Source organism: Pseudophryne corroboree, chromosome 2, assembly GCF_028390025.1.
Source record: "Pseudophryne corroboree isolate aPseCor3 chromosome 2, aPseCor3.hap2, whole genome shotgun sequence".
Lineage (NCBI taxonomy): Eukaryota > Metazoa > Chordata > Amphibia > Anura > Myobatrachidae > Pseudophryne > Pseudophryne corroboree.
In genome coordinates this window covers 713,632,996-713,650,239 of record NC_086445.1, presented here as the reverse complement: position 1 = coordinate 713,650,239, position 17,244 = coordinate 713,632,996, and the positions used below count along the sequence as shown (strand labels likewise).

The 17,244-nt window shown below is 49.4% G+C and overlaps 1 protein-coding gene and 1 non-coding gene across 3 annotated transcripts in view; one reads left to right on the top strand and one right to left on the bottom strand.

Annotated features, from left to right (window-relative positions):
• The window catches only part of CAMK1G (calcium/calmodulin dependent protein kinase IG), a 439,226-nt gene that overhangs the window by 252,130 nt on the left and 169,852 nt on the right, over nucleotides 1-17,244 (bottom strand). The gene's annotated exons all lie outside the window — the stretch shown is intronic.
• On the top strand, nucleotides 5,254-5,325 carry TRNAP-AGG (transfer RNA proline (anticodon AGG)). Its single transcript has one exon. It is a non-coding gene; the product is annotated as a tRNA-Pro (tRNA).

The following is a 17,244-nucleotide window of genomic DNA, read 5'->3' as shown; positions in this document are numbered from 1 at the left end:
CAACTATCATACATTGTATGCTTTTGGATAATTTGGGGTCTACCCTTCTCAGATCCCCAGTGTCGACGTCAGAGTCGCAATCTGTGTCTGTGTCCCCTTGCATTATCTGGGCCAGAGACCTTTTCTGGGAACTGGATGGGACCTGAGTGGATGATATGGAGGGGTCAGTAAACAGTGCATCCTCCACAGACTGCCTCAAATATTTAGTCTGTTGTTCAGACTCAGAGAATTTCTTTGTAAGCATTGACATATTCTTTTGCAACATTCTCACCCACTCCTTCTGAGAGGGAAGGGCCACCATATTACCCTCTTGTGCATCTAAAATGGGTTCTTCCTGGGAAGAACACTCCCCAATGTCTGACATGTTACACACTTGTACACACACACACACACACACACACACACACACACACACACACACACACACACACACTCCCCTATCACACAGAGGAGCTATTGGGGACAGACCCACACTAAAGTGTGTCAGAGAGACACAGAGGTATTTGCCAGTCCACACACTGCGCCTTATTGTGAATTGTGGAAATATTACCAATTTACAGCGCATATACCAATAATAGGCCCACAGACCTAATTATAATGAACACTCTCTGCCCCTTCTATAACACCTTGTACTTGTATCAGCGTTGTCATGAGGAGAAACAGCATTCACACTGGAGTTTCTGCAGGAGAAAATGGCACCCAGTGAGTGTTCTGGCAAGTCTGAGGAGAAGCCCCGCCCGTCAGCCTCAGCAATGTAATATTTATACTGGCTGGAGATGGCACATCAGCGGCTGTACATGTATGTACCCTTTTTGCCAGTGAGAGTAAGGTTTTAAAACATGCCCTCAGAGTGCACCCCACCCCTCGCTCTGCTCCCTTGTGCTGAGAGACATGGCGCGCAGCTTCCCACCGCTGCGCATGTACCTGTATGCTGCCAACGATGACCGTAGGATCCCCTCTCTGCAGGACTCCGGTAATATACTCACCAGCCTTCTGACTTCTGGCTCTGTTAGGGGGTGGCGGCAGTGCTGTGGGAGTGAACACTGGCCAGGCTTGGGTTGTGTTCAGTACCCTTCAGGAGCTAATGGTGTCCTGTCAGCAGAAGCAGAACCATTAACTAATTGAGAAGTTGGTACCTACTTCCCCCACTAAGTCCCACGAAGCAGGGAAGCTGTTGCCAGCAGCTTCCCTGTAAAATAAAAAAACTAAGAAAGTATTTTTCAAGTAAAGCTCTGTAGAGCTCCACTAGTGTGCATCCAGTCTCCTGGGCACATTTTCTAAACTGAGGTCTGGAGGAGGGTCATAGAGGGAGGAGCCAGTTCACACTGTTGAAAAGTCTTAAAGTGCCGTAAGGCTCCTGCGGAACCGTCTATACCCCATGGTACTAAAATGGACCACAGCATCCTCTAGGACGTAAGAGAAATAATGTTATTGCAAATAGAGAAATAGACAACAATAAACTTGAAACTACGGGGGACATGTACTAAGCAGTGATAGAAGTGGAGAAGTGAGCCAGTGGAGAAGTTGTCCATGGCAACCAATCAGCATTGACGTTACATTTATAATTTGCATACTATGAAAGTATACAGAGCAGCTGATTGGTTGCCATGGGCTCACTTCTCCACTTTTATCACTGCTTAGTACATGTCCCCCTAAATGTGCAAAACTATTGACAGGAGCCGTGTTTGTCAAAAATGGCTGAAGGGCATTTGGCATCCAGCATAATTTTATTTGATAGAACCACTGATGCCTCATCTGCTGGTGACACTGCCGCCTGCCGTGACAATGTCGGCTATATGAAAAAACTTCTATGTGCCACCGCTGCTCACAACCCCGTGGTGACCGTCATGACGTAGCCCCTGCAGGCCCATACCCCAGGATTCCGAGCTTGCCCAAAATGCGGACTGCGCATGCGCGAGTCCGGAATGCCGGGGGCGGTGACTGCACGGGCGACGTCATGATGTGGGCAGGCCCCGACAACCAGCATTCCAAACTTGCGCATGCGTAGTCCTAATTTTCGGTGAGCTGTACGTTAAAACCGGGAGACCCAATGCTTTTGCGGGTCAGCGGGAGGGTCACCTAAAAAATGTCAGCCCCCCGCTGAATGCGAGAGGGTAGGCAACGCTGCATTAAATACAGTATACACAGACCCCCTCCCCCACATTACATTATACACAGCATACAGTACATAGCCCCCTCCCCCATATTACACCCAATACATTACATTAAACACAGCACACACAGATCCCCTCCCCCACATTATATTATACACAGCATACAGTACATAGCCCCCCTCCCCCATATTACACCCAATACATTACATTAAACACAGCACACACAGATCCCCTCCCCCACATTATACTATACACAGCATACAGTACATAGCCCCCTCCCCCATATTACACCCAGTGCATGACATTAAACACAGCACACACAGATCCCCTCCCCCACATTACATTATACACAGCATACAGTACACAGCCCCCCCCCCCCCCCCCCCTCCCCCATATTACACCCAGAGGTGTAGTGAGGATGGCTCCAGTGGAGAACAAGCTCCGGGCACCAAAGAAGTTAGAGGGCGCAGATGGGACGCACACTGACTCGGACTCAGAGACTAGGCGGGGAACAGGTCAGGCCAGTGGTGACAGCAGGAGGCACTGACATCCAGCACATGCCGTAGCTCTGCCCACCCTCTTCACATGTCTCACTATCTGCTTGTAGCTTTGCAGCCTTGTTACTTTTGTCCTGCAGCCTTCACTGCTGCAGCACCTCTTTCTGCCAAGGCTGCTGCAGCACCTCTCTCTGCCCCGGCTGCTGCAGCACCTCTTTCTGCCACGGCTTCTGCAGCACCTCTTTCAGCCTCGGCTGCTGCAGACCTCTCTGTGCCCCAGCTGTTGCAGCACCCCTCTTTGCCCCAGTTGCTACAGCATCTCTCTCTACATTGATGCTGCAGCACCTCACTATGCCCCAGCTGCTGCTGCAGCACCTCTATCTGCATTACAAGCTGCAGCAAAACATGTATAAATGGCTCTTCTGTGGTGCAACATGTATAGGCGACTCTACTGTTGTGTAACATGTATAAGCGGCTCTACTGTGGTGTAATGTATATAAGCGGCTTTTCTGTGTGGCGTAATGTGTATAAGGGGCTCTACTCTGGCATAACGTGTATAAACAGCTATACTGTGTGGTGTAACATGATTAACGGAAACTACTGTGCAGTGTAATGTGAATTGGCACTATTCTGTGGTCACATCCCTTCCCCATGAAGCCATGATCCTATATATTTGTTGCATGCCTGGAGACGCACTGACCCTGTTTTAAACTTGGTGGTGTGCCCAGGAGAAACTTTCACCCTGAGCTCTGCAAGGTCTAGAACCGGCATTGTGACCAATTTAGAATTTTTTAATATTTTTTCTTTTCAAATATAACATGCCACCACATGTTGGGCAGGCCCCCAATTCAGTACAGGGTAGGGGGCGCCGAAACATACCCTTGCTCCGGGCACCATGGTACCTAGCTACACCTCTGATTACATCCAGTACCACATTACTTTAAACACAGCATACAGTACATAGCCCCCCTCCCCAATATTACACCCAGTACATTAAACACAGCATACACAGATCCCCTCCCCCATATTACATTATACACAGCATACAGTACACTACAAAGCACACCACCCCATATAAGACCCAGTGCCACATTGAACTGCATTATACACACATTACACACAGCCTCCATTCCCCCACATTACCCCAGCACTCACCTGTGTATGTTGCTCCTTCCAGTAAAGGCTAGGAGCCGACCCCCGACACTATGTGTGGGAGGCAACACAGTGCAGACACCGCCAGTGAGAGGTGAGGAGCAGGAAGCTGAGGCTGCCGCTGCTGGGCTGATCCACGCTGCTGTAGCCCTGAGTGTGGTGGGAAGGGCCAGTCACAGGGAAGCAGTAGCAGAGCCTTGCTGCAGTGTGCAAGACAGCAACCGCTACACACACCCTACACACAACCCTGCGGTGGTCGGCCAGGAAGTCTCCCCGCTGGCCCCGCCCCCCAACCTCTCAGGTCTCGCGCATGCGCGGTACATATATTTAAAGGACCTTTAAAAACTGGGAGGGCTGTCAAGGTTTCCGTGGCAGCAGGAGGCTCATCTAAAAATCGGGAGCCTCCCGCAAGCCTGGCCTAATTCAGACCTGATCGTATCAGCAAATTTGTTAGCACATGGGCAAAACCATGTGCACTGCAGGGGGGGGGGGGGGGGGGGCAGATATAACATGTGCAGAGAGAGTTAGATTTGGGTGGAGTGTTAAAACTGAAATCTAAATTGCAGTGTACAAATAAAGCAACCAATATTTACCCTGCACAGGAACAATATAACCCACCCAAACCAGCATTGTGTAGGCTAAAGGTTCTGCACAGGACTTGAGAACTCCAGCACACTGATTTTATTTTAAAGCCTCTGAACCTTGTAAAGCTCTTATATATTTATAGAAAAATGTATTTGATAAACATAAAAAAATAAATCAAATAATGAGCACAATTGTATAAATAATAATAATAATAATAATAATAATAATAATAATTAATAATTAATAATAATTTTATTTATATAGCGCTCTTTCTCCAATAGGACTCAAGTGTAATCGCAGAAAGTAGGGTAGCCTCCTGCCGAAGCAGCCTGGCCACCGCCATCTTTCTGATTGGAGTGGTTGCGTGTGATGTCATGCAGCCACCCCTATCACACCCACACCACGCCCCCATTCTACTGCCCTTGCCCCCGTTTCCATGACGCCACCGCCGCAATGCTCCATCTCCACCTAGGAAACGGAGCATTGCCATCCCCTTCCCGCCCCACGAATGCTTCTGCCTGATTGACAGGCAGAGGCGTTCCCATTTACTGCAGGGTGCATGCAGAAAATGTGGGCGCATGTGCAGGATGGGCCTCGCGCATGCGCCCGCATCGCATCATCTTAGTAATTTTTACGGTTGGATTGATAGTTGCGATCCAACCTGAATGAGGTTCATTATCCTTAAAAAGCATTAACATTCTATATCATACATTAATAATACAACTACAAGTTGTATGGACAACTTTGGTACATCTACTATGCAAATGAATCTGTATCTGTGTACTGTGTCTTTTCATTTTACATAGTTCAGTCTGTGCTAAAAACTGTAATATGATACAGTACAGGCACAATTTCCCTGCTGATGTGGCAGACATCTCAACATCTGCAAAGTTTAGATGGTAACTGGCTCGTTGGTCTAGGGGTATGATTCTCGCTTAGGGTGTGAGAGGTCCCGGGTTCAAATCCCGGACGAGCCCATGTTTTGCTTCCTTTACCTGAAATTGTAGGTATATTGCAATATTTTCTTTAACTTTTACAGAACTTACAAAAAAAAAAAAATGCTACATTTTTCATTAACTGCACCGTTTTATAATATGAACATTTTACATAAAAAGCATGAGCAAATGTGCCCCATCTTTAATTACTTTCTTATTATTATCTTTTATTTATAGAGCGCCACCAAGTTATTGTAGCCCCATACAAGGGGATGAACAACAAAACAACTAATAAATATACAAATAAACACAACTAGTTACCAGCCCATCAACATAAAAGAACAACGTCACAGTAATGTCAGCTACGGTCAGGGCCGGCGCTACCATTAGGCAGCTTTAGGCAGCTGCCTATGGGCGCTGGCCACTGGAGGGCGGCAGGCTCCAATTAAATATATTTTACAAAAAAAAATATATATTTTGATAAGTAAGCCCAGACCAGGGGCGGCCGCGGCGAGGGTCTAGCCTGCCACAGCCGTCAGTCACCTCACCAGCCCAGTGTATTGCTTTCCCTGCGGGCCTGCGGCTGCTCCATGTCTAAACAGAAATAGACGGAGCCGCGCGTATGAGAGAGCAGGTCAGGAGACGGGCGCCGCCCACACTGACAGCCTAACACGCATCCTGCTAGGCGCCGTCAGCACGAACGTCAGCGCTTGTGTGGCGCCCGTCTCCTGACCTGCTCTCTCATACGCGCGGCTCCGTCTATTTCTGTTAGAGACATGGAGCAGCCGCAGGGAAATCACACTGGCGTAGGTGAGGTGACTGACGGCTGTGGCAGGCTAGACCCTCGCCGCGGCCGCCCCTGGTCTGGGCTTACTTATCAAAATATATATTTTTTGTGTAAAATATATTTAATTGGAACATCTGAAAGACAAGAGAAGTCTCTCTATCCCCTCCCTCCCCGCCGCCCCGCGCCTCCCTATCCCCTCCCTGCCGCCCCGTGTCTCCCTATCCTCTCTCTCCCACCCAGCGTCTCACTATCCCCTAACTGCCGCCCCGCGTCTCGCTATCCCCTCCCTCCCTGCCGCCCCGCGCCTCCCTATCTCCTCCCTCCCACCCCGCATCTCCCTATCCCCTCCCTTCCACCCCGCGTCTCCCTATCCCCTCCCTCCCACCCCACGTCTCCCTATCCCCTCCCTCCCTGCCGCCCCGCGTCTCCCTATCCTCTCCCTCCCACCTGCGTCTCACTATCCCCTCACTGCCGCCCCGCGTCTCGCTATCCCCTCCCTCCCACCCCACGTCTCCCTATCCCCTCCCTCCCACCCCGCGTCTCGCTATCCCCTCACTGCCGCCCCGCGTCTCGCTATCCCCTCCCTCCCACCCCACGTCTCCCTATCCCCTCCCTCCCACCCCGCGTCTCACTATCCCCTCACTGCCACCCCGCGTCTCGCTATCCCCTCCCTCCCTGCCGCCCCGCGCCTCCCTATCTCCTCCCTCCCACCCCGCATCTCCCTATCCCCTCCCTTCCACCCCGCGTCTCCCTATCCCCTCCCTCCCACCCCACGTCTCCCTATCCCCTCCCTCCCTGCCGCCCCGCGTCTCCCTATCCTCTCCCTCCCACCTGCGTCTCACTATCCCCTCACTGCCGCCCCGCGTCTCGCTATCCCCTCCCTCCCACCCCACGTCTCCCTATCCCTTCCCTCCCACCCCACGTCTCCCTATCCCCTCCCTCCCACCCCTCGTCTCCCTATCCCCTCCCTCCCTGCCGCCCCGCATCTCCCTATCCTCTCCCTCCCACCCGCGTCTCACTGTCCCCTCACTGCCGCCCCGCGTCTCGCTATCCCCTCCCTCCCCGCGCCTCCCTCCCTGCTGCCCCGCGCCTCCCTATCCCCTCACTCCCTGCCGCCCCGCGTCTCCCTATCCCCTCCCTCGCACCCCGCGTCTCACTATCCCCTCCCTGCCGCCCCACGTCTCGCTATCCCCTCCCTCCCTGCCGCCCCGCGCCTCCCTATCTCCTCCCTCCCACCCCGCATCTCCCTATCCCCTCCCTTCCACCCCACGTCTCCCTATCCTCTCCCTCCCACCCGCGTCTCACTGTCCCCTCACTGCCGCCCCGCGTCTCGCTATCCCCTCCCTCCCCGCGCCTCCCTCCCTGCTGCCCCGCACCTCCCTATCCCCTCACTCCCTGCCGCCCCGCGTCTCCCTATCCCCTCCCTCGCACCCCGCGTCTCGCTATCCCCTCCCTGCCGCCCCACGTCTCGCTATCCCCTCCCTCCCTCCCTGCCGCCCCGCGCCTCCCTATCTCCTCCCTCCCACCCCGCATCTACCTATCCCCTCCCTTCCACCCCGCGTCTCCCTATCCCCTCCCTCCCACCCCACGTCTCCCTATCCCCTCCCTCCCTGCCGCCCTGCGTCTCCCTATCCCCTCCCTCCCACTCCACGTCTCCCTATCCCCTCCCTCCCTGCCGCCCCGCACCTCCCGATGTTGGAGTTGCCTACAGCAGCGGCAGCTCCGGAGACAACAGGCAGCGCTGTTACCTCTATTTCCGTGCCCTCAGCATCTCCGGCAGCATCTGCTTTCTCCGGGACTGAGGAACCAGGACCACTAAGGCGAGGGGTGGGGGAGTTGTGCTTGGTGGCAAGTGTCTGGGCAGCTCACCCCCAGATCACTTGGACTGCAGCTCCCCGCCTTGTGATCTGGGGGTGAGCTGCAGTCCAAGTGATCTGGGGGTGAGCTGCAGGCCAAGTGATCTGGGCAAGATCACTTGGACTGCAGCACACCCCCAGATCACTTGGACGCAGGGACAGGGAAAAATAAATAAAATAAATGTAAATAAATTATATATTTATATCACAGCTGCCCGCCTCCCACCGCTGACCAGCGCTCACTTCTGCACGCTGCACCGCCATTGAAAGCTGACCACCGCAGACCACAACTGGCGGTGGTCAGAGGGACATCAACGCCGCAGCGAAGAAGGACAGCTTAGTACCGCCGCATCCCCCGCAGACCATGGGCTCATACGCCACCAACAACCACAGTCCCTTCCGCACCTCCGCTGCACATATCAGGTAATGTTACCCTATGTCCCTGCTGTCACGCTCTCAGTCCCTGCTGTCACTCTCTCAGTCCTTGCTGTCACTCTCTCTCCTGTCCCTGAATTGTGGGTCATACCGTTTGCTATAATGTGAATTTCGTCTCATACCATATGGTAAAATCAGAATTTTGGCTCATACAGTATGCTGTAATGTGAATTTCGGGTCATACCGTGTGCTATAATGTGAATTTCGGCTCATACAGTGTGGTAAAATCTGAAATTTTGGGTCATAGCGTGTTCTGTAACGTGAATTTCGGCTCATACCGTGTGCTGTAATGTGAATTTCGGCTCATACTGTGTAGTAAAATATGAATTTTGGCTCATACTGTGTGCTGTAATGTGAATTTCGGCTCATACCGTGTGCTGTAATGTGAATTTCGGCTCATACCGTGTGCTATAATGTGAATTTCGGCTCATACCGTGCGCTGTAATGTGAATTTCGGCTCATACCGTGTGCTGTAATGTGAATTTCGGCTCATACTGTGTGGTAAAATATGAATTTCGGATCATACGGTGTGCTGTAATGTGAATTTCGGCTCATACGGTGTGCTGTAATATGAATTTCGGCTCATACGGTGTGCTGTAATGTGAATTTTGGCTCATACTGTGTGGTAAAATATGAATTTTGGCTCATACCATGTGCTGTAGTGTGAATTTTGGCTCATACCATGTGCTGTAGTGTGAATTTCGGCTCATTCCGTGTGCTGTAATGTGAATTTCTAGATAGTATAAGAATTTCTAGATAGTATAAGGGGTCCTAATACACTGAAGGACACGTCCCCATTTGAGTGGCCACACCCCCTCTCCCGGAGGCGCGCGCATAATTGCAACCTTCACTTTTCCATACCCCCACTTCAAAATGTCTACTTCGACCACTGTATATGTATGTGTGTGTGTGTATATATATATATATAGTATTCATTCTAGCACCCTGCACCTTTCAAAATCCATGCAGTTCCCCTTTCCTGCCTGGGGTGTCACTCTCTGCTCTGGTGTTTCTCAGCACACACAGGTCTGTATCACAGCACTGAGTAACAGATCAGAGTGTGCGGAGAAGCACCACAGCAGAGAGCGACACCCCGGGCAGGAAAGAGGAACTGCACAGTATTTGAAAGGTGCAGGGTGCTAGAATGAACACTATATATATATATATATATATATATATATAGCCAATGACCTCACCGCACGTCACTGCCACAAAGTTCTAGTTACAACCCTGATGCCTATCTATAATACTGTATAAAACTACAGACTGTGGTATTATACTATATATGGATGTGGGGCTGGATGCTTTTTAACTTGTGTGCATTTAATATAATATTTGTCAGGTTTTCTTTTGCTGTTATTTGGCTGCTTCAGGAGGATCAACATACCGTTAACACAGCCTCTAGATAACGTGATCACTCCACTGTCCAAGCAACAGGGGAAGGGGAGGGTCGGGAGGACGGGGGGGGGGTGTAGGCAGAAATTTTGCCTAGGGTGCCGAGAAACCTTGCACCGGCCCTGGCTACGGTGGTTGTGCACGACTGAATGGAGCAACTCTTGAATTGCTCCGTTGGGGGCAATCTAGTGGCCACCGGCATACAAAGCACTTGAATTCCCCCCATAGAGGTGAGGAGCATAGTTAGTCTTATTATATAGGATTAAATAGCCAGATGTAATGGGGTGTGAGTTTGTAAAAATGTGCAAGATTAATTCTAAACTTGCACATTTTACAAATTGACCAATGTAATAGGGTTCGGGAACATGCAAACTTGCATGTTTCCTCCAATCCCAAAACTCACAATGGCAAAACTCACATCCAGATGTTTTGCCATTGCACACATACAACTCGGGCAATGTAATAGGGTGTGAGTTGTAAACTTGCACCTAAACATTACCAAAATCTCTAAAAAAATATTAGACCAGCTTCTGGTTGGCAAGTGTGACAGAAGCATGCACAGATCTGTGAGATCCGTACATGCTTCTGTCTGCGAAAGATAAGAAACAGTTAAAAAGATAAATACAAATTTGGGATTTCTGTAATGCATGATGTGTACTGTCCGACCTACAATGTGACAAAACGTGAACTAGGGCACTACTACGGTTCTTAACATAAACTAGGGCGCTAGTATGGGGCATAATATTTACTACGGCACTACTATGGTACAGAAAATGAACTAGGGGCCATTATGGGGCATAAAATGAACAACTGCTGTGGAGAGGCATTGATACAGGGGCCCTTCAAAATGATGCTATGGGGCCCACAAAGTTCTGGCTACGCCCCTGGCTGGGGGACACATTTATTATTATTATCCTTTATTTATATAGTGCCACAAGGGTTCCGCACCGCCCAATTACAGAGTACATAAACAAACAGGAAAACAGCAACTTACAGTTGACGACAATATAGGACAAGTACAGGTCCCTGCAACTGTAGCATTAACCCTCTCAACTAATCTGCCCTGGCCTAGGCACCCTGGGGGAGTAGGACCCCCTAATAACGGGGTCCCCCCCTCCAGGGCAACCAAAACCAGGGCTGAAGCCCGGTGCTATGCCCAGCATCCACAGCTAAGAATTTATAGCTTTAAAATGTAAAGCATAGATGACATTTTATCTATTACATGTAGAACTACAGGTCTCAGTGATTCTCCCCCTCATGCTGGTAATTGGAGAACCACAAGAACCAGTATGTGGGGCATTAAAGGCCCTGCTGGTACTTGTAGTCCCCCAGTAAAAAAAAAAAATTACACATACACTGGACAAAGCATACACACACACACACACACACACACACACACACACACACACACACATACTTTCTTTATATCCCCCACTGCCCTCTTGTTCCTCTTCTCCAGTAGTAATGAATGAAACATGTAAAAAAAAGAAAAAGAAAAAAATACTCGCATATTTCTGGTGTAGATCAGTCCTAGTCATTCCAAGCAGGCATCCAAGGGGTTAAAAAGTAAAAAAAAAAAATATGCACATGCACCACAGTGACATGTGAAAGTGGATGTGTGACCACATCCACTTCCACTATGCGATTGAGCGGGACCTGGGTGACTTCTGTCATTAAAACCCCAGCCAATCAATTATGGGGCACCACTGTAAAAGCTCCCACCTGAATGGCTGTGAGCCGCTGCGCTATCACTCATATCCATCCCAAAACATTACAATGGTAGGAAATCACCAATGAAAGTTTACTGGGAGTTCCACTACAATATAACCTTTGTAAACCACAACCTTTACCTTTGTAACTATTTCTTACCTTTCACAGACAGAAGCATGCACGGATCTCACTGATATGTGCATGCTTCTGTCAAACTCGCATTACAATGTGTGAGTTTTCATATTAGGAAAACTCGTACACACTTGCACAATGTAATAGCCTCAAACTTAAACACTTGCAGGCTATTACACTGGGGGAGTTTTGCAACAAACTCGAACATTTTAATGTGCAAAAAGGTGCGAGTTTATTTCACACAAAAAACTGGCACCCTATTACAACTCGCCAACAGTATGGAGCATAATTAGGGTGAAGGACAGAGTCAAAAGTGACAACTAGACATCAGACTTGGAGAATGGGAAAGAGTGAGATAGTTTCCACAGATAGGGGGAGGGCATTCTGCTACAACCCATAGGTTGTTAGCATGTGTTTTTCCTAGTGATGTGCACCGGACATTTTTCGGGTTTTGTGTTTTGGTTTTGGATTCGGTTCCGCGGACGTGTTTTGGATTCGGACGCGTTTTGGCAAAACCTCCCTGAAATTTTTTTGGCGGATTCGGGTGTGTTTTGGATTTGGGTGTTTTTTACAAAAAAAACCTCAAAAACAGCTTAAATCATAGAATTTGGGGGTCATTTTGATCCCATAGTATTATTAACCTCAATAACCATAATTTCCACTCATTTCCAGTCTATTCTGAACACCTCACACCTCACAATATTATTTTTAGTCCTAAAATTTGCACCGAGGTCATTGGATGACTAAGCTAAGCGACCCAAGTGGCCGACACAAACACCTGGCCCATCTAGGAGTGGCACTGCAGTGTCAGACAGGATGGTCGATTTAAAAAATAGTCCCCAAACAGCACATGATGCAAAGAAAAAAAGAGGTGCACTGTGGTCGCTGGATGGCTAAGCTAAGCATAATAAAGGATAATAATAATAATAAGCGACACAAGTGGCCGACACAAACACCTGGCCCATCTAGGAGTGGCACTGCAGTGTCAGCTGTCAGGCAGGATGGCACTTCAAAAAAATAGTCCCCAAACAGCACATGATGCAAAGAAAAATGAAAGAAAAAAGAGGTGCAAGATGGAATTGTCCTTGGGCCCTCCCACCCACCTTTATGTTGTATAAACAGGACATGCACACTTTAACAAACCCATCATTTCAGCGACAGGGTCTGCCACACAACTGTGACTGAAATGACTGGTTGGTTTGGGCCCCCACCAAAAAAGAAGCAATCAATCTCTCCTTGCACAAACTGGCTCTACAGAGGCAAGATGTCTACCTCCTCCTCATCGTCCGATTCCTCACCCATTTCACCGTGTACATCCCCCTCCTCACAGATTATTAATTCTTCCCCACTGGAATCCACCATCTCAGGTCCCTGTGTACTTTCTGGAGGCAATTGCTGGTGAATGTCTCCACGGAGGAATTGATTATAATTCATTTTGATAACCATCATCTTCTCCACATTTTCTGGAAGTAACCTCGTATGCCGATTGCTGACAAGGTGAGCGGCTGCACTAAACACTCTTTCGGAGTACACACTGGAGGGGGGTCAACTTAGGTAAAATAAAGCCAGTTTCTGCAAGGGCCTCCAAATTGGCTCTTTTTCCTGCCAGTATACGTACGGACTGTCTGACGTGCCTACTTGGATGCGGTCACTCATATAATCCTCCACCATTCTTTCAATGGTGAGAGAATCATATGCAGTGACAGTAGACGACATGTCAGTAATCGTTGGCAGGTCCTTCAGTCCGGACCAGATGTCAGCACTCGCTCCAGACTGCCCTGCATCACCGCCAGCGGGTGGGCTCGGAATTCTTAGCCTTTTCCTCGCACCCCCAGTTGCGGGAGAATGTGAAGGAGCAGCTGTTGACGGGTCACGTTCCGCTTGACTTGACAATTTTCTCACCAGCAGGTCTTTGAACCTCTGCAGACTTGTGTCTGCCGGAAAGAGAGATACAACGTAGGTTTTAAATCTAGGATCGAGCACGGTGGCCAAAATGTAGTGCTCTGATTTCAACAGATTGACCACCCGTGAATCTTGGTTAAGCGAATTAAGGGCTCCATCCACAAGTCCCACATGCCTAGCGGAATCGCTCTGTTTTAGCTCCTCCTTCAATGTCTCCAGCTTCTTCTGCAAAAGCCTGATGAGGGGAATGACCTGACTCAGGCTGGCAGTGTCTGAACTGACTTCACGTGTGGCAAGTTCAAAGGGTTGCAGAACCTTGCACAACGTTAAAATCATTCTCCACTGCGCTTGAGTCAGGTGCATTCCCCCTCCTTTGCCTATATCGTAGGCAGATGTATAGGCTTGAATGGCCTTTTGCTGCTCCTCCATCCTCTGAAGCATATAGAGGGTTGAATTCCACCTCGTTACCACCTCTTGCTTCAGATGATGACAGGGCAGGTTCAGGACTGTTTGCTGGTGCTCCAGTCTTCGGCAGGCGGTGGCTGAATGCCGAAAGTGGCCCGCAATTCTTCGGGCCACCGACAGCATCTCTTGCATGCCCCTGTCATTTTTTAAATAATTCTGCACCACCAAATTCAATGTATGTGCAAAACATGGGACGTGCTGGAATTTGCCCAGATGTAATGCACGCACAATATTGCTGGCGTTGTCCGATGTCACAAATCCCCAGGAGAGTCCATTTGGGGTAAGCCATTCTGCGATGATGTTCCTCAGTTTCTGTAAGAGGTTGTCAGCTGTGTGCCTCTTCTGGAAAGCGGTGATACAAAGCGTAGCCTGCCTAGGAACGAGTTGGCTTTTGCGAGATGCTGCTACTGGTGCCGCCGCTGCTGTTCTTGCTGCGGAGGCAATACATCTACCCAGTGGGCTGTCACAGTCATATAGTCCTGAGTCTGCCCTGCTCAGAGGCGTCACTTACTTTTAAAACACCCGGTGCGGCCGCGGGTGAAAAGGGGGCGTGGCTTCGCGAAAAGGGGCGTGGCTTCGCATCCCGACCCAGTTTTTGGCACATTGTGGGTCCGGGGGATGCGGGCTTCACCCGGAGACTGCTGAATCTGCAGTGCTGGCTTCTGCACTGTGACAGGAGCCGGGTTGCAGCATCCAGCTCCTGCCACTGAGCAGGAGCCGGCACTTTGGTGTCACCCCTCAGAGGGGAACACCCGGGTGCGGGCCGCACCCCCCGCACCCACGTTGTGACGCCACTGGCCCTGCTCCACTTGTCCACATGTCCGTGGTTAAGTGGACATTGGGTACAACTGCATTTTTTAGGACACTGGTGACTCTTTTTCTGAGGTCTGTGTACATTTTCGGTATCGCCTGCCTAGAGAAATGGAACCTAGATGGTATTTGGTACCGGGGACACAGTACCTCAATCAACTCTGTAGTTGCCTGTGAATTAACGGTGGATAACGGAAACACGTTTCTCACCGCCCAGGCTGCCAAGGCCTGAGTTATCCGCTTTGCAGCAGGATGACTGCTGTGATATTTCATCTTCCTCGCAAAGGACTGTTGGACAGTCAATTGCTTACTGGAAGTAGTAAAAGTGGTCTTCCGACTTCCCCTCTGGGATGACGATTGACTCCCAGCAGCAACAACAGCAGCGCCAGCAGCAGTAGGCGTTACACTCAAGGATGCATCAGAGGAATCCCAGGCAGGAGAGGACTCGTCAGACTTGCCAGTGACATGGCCTGCAGAACTATTGGCTTTCCTGTGTAAGGAGGAAATTGACACTGAGGGAGTTGGTGGTGTGGTTTGCAGGACCTTGGTTACAAGAGGAAGGGATTTAATGGTCAGTGGACTGCTTCCGCTGTCATCCAAAGTTTTTGAACTTGTCACTGACTTATGATGAATGCGCTGCAGGTGACGTATAAGGGAGGATGTTCCGAGGTGGTTAACGTCCTTACCCCTACTTATTACAGCTTGACAAAGGCAACACACGGCTTGACACCTGTTGTCCGCATTTGTGTTAAAATAATTCCACACCGAAGAGGTGATTTTTTTTTGTAATTTGACCAGGCATGTCAATGGCCATATTCGTCCCACGGACAACAGGTGTCTCCCCGGGTGCCTGACTTAAACAAACCACCTCACCATCAGAATCCTCCTTGTCAATTTCCTCTTCAGCGCCAGCAACACCCATATCCTCATCCTGGTGTACTTCAACAGTGACATCTTCAATTTGACTATCAGGAACTGGACTGCGGGTGCTCCTTCCAGCACTTGCAGGGGGCGTGCAAATGGTGGAAGGCGCCACCTCTTCCCGTCCAGTGTTGGGAAGGTCAGGCATCGCAGCCGACACAATTGGACTCTCCTTGGGGATTTGTGATTTAGAAGAACGCACAGTTCTTTGCTGTGCTTTTGCCAGCTTAAGTCTTTTCATTTTTCTAGCGAGAGGATGAGTGCTTCCATCCTCATGTGAAGCTGAACCACTAGCCATGAACATAGGCCAGGGCCTCAGCCATTCCTTGCCACTCCATGTCGTAAATGGCATATTGGCAGGTTTACGCTTCTCCTCCGACGCTTTTAATTTTTATTTTTGGGTCATTTTACTGAACTTTGTTTTTTTTGGATTTTACATGCTCTCTACTATGACATTGGGCATCGGCCTTGGCAGACGACGTTGATGGCATTTCATCGTCTCGGCCATGACTAGTGGCAGCAGCTTCAGCACGAGGTGGAAGTGGATCTTGATCTTTCCCTATTTTAACCTCCACATTTTTGTTCTCCATTTTTTATTGTGTGGAATTATATGCCAGTATCAATAGCAATGGCCTACTACTATATATACTGCGCACAACTGAAATACACCACAGGTATGGATGGATAGTATACTTGACGACACAGAGGTAGGTAGAGCAGTGGCCTACTGTACCGTACTGCTATATATTATATACTGGTGGTCAGCAAACTGTGCAAAACTGAAATGCACCACAGGTATGGATGGATAGTATACTTGACGACACAGAGGTAGGTAGAGCAGTGGCCTACTGTACCGTACTGCTATATATTATATACTGGTGGTCAGCAAACTGTGCAAAACTGAAATGCACCACAGTTATGGATGGATAGTATACTTGACGACACAGAGGTAGGTAGAGCAGTGGCCTACTGTACCGTACTGCTATATATTATATACTGGTGGTCAGCAAACTGTGCAAAACCTAAATGCACCACAGGTATGGATGGATAGTATATTGATGACACAGAGGTAAGTAGAGCAGTGGCCTACTGTACCGTACTGCTATATATTATATACTGGTGGTCAGCAAACTGTGCAAAACTGAAATGCACCACAGGTATGGATGGATAGTTTACTTGACGACACAGAGGTAGGTAGAGCAGTGGCCTACTGTACCGTACTGCTATATATTATATACTGGTGTCAGCACACTGTGCAAAACTGAAATGCACCACAGGTATGGATGGATAGTATACTTGACGACACAGAGGTAGGTAGAGCAGTGGCCTACTGTACCGTACTGCTATATATTATATACTGGTGGTCAGCAAACTGTGCAAAACTGAAATGCACCACAGGTATGGATGGATAGTATACTTGACGACACAGAGGTAGGTAGAGCAGTGGCCTACTGTACCGTACTGCTATATATTATATACTGGTGGTCAGCAAACTGTGCAAAACTGAAATGCACCACAGTTATGGATGGATAGTATACTTGACGACAC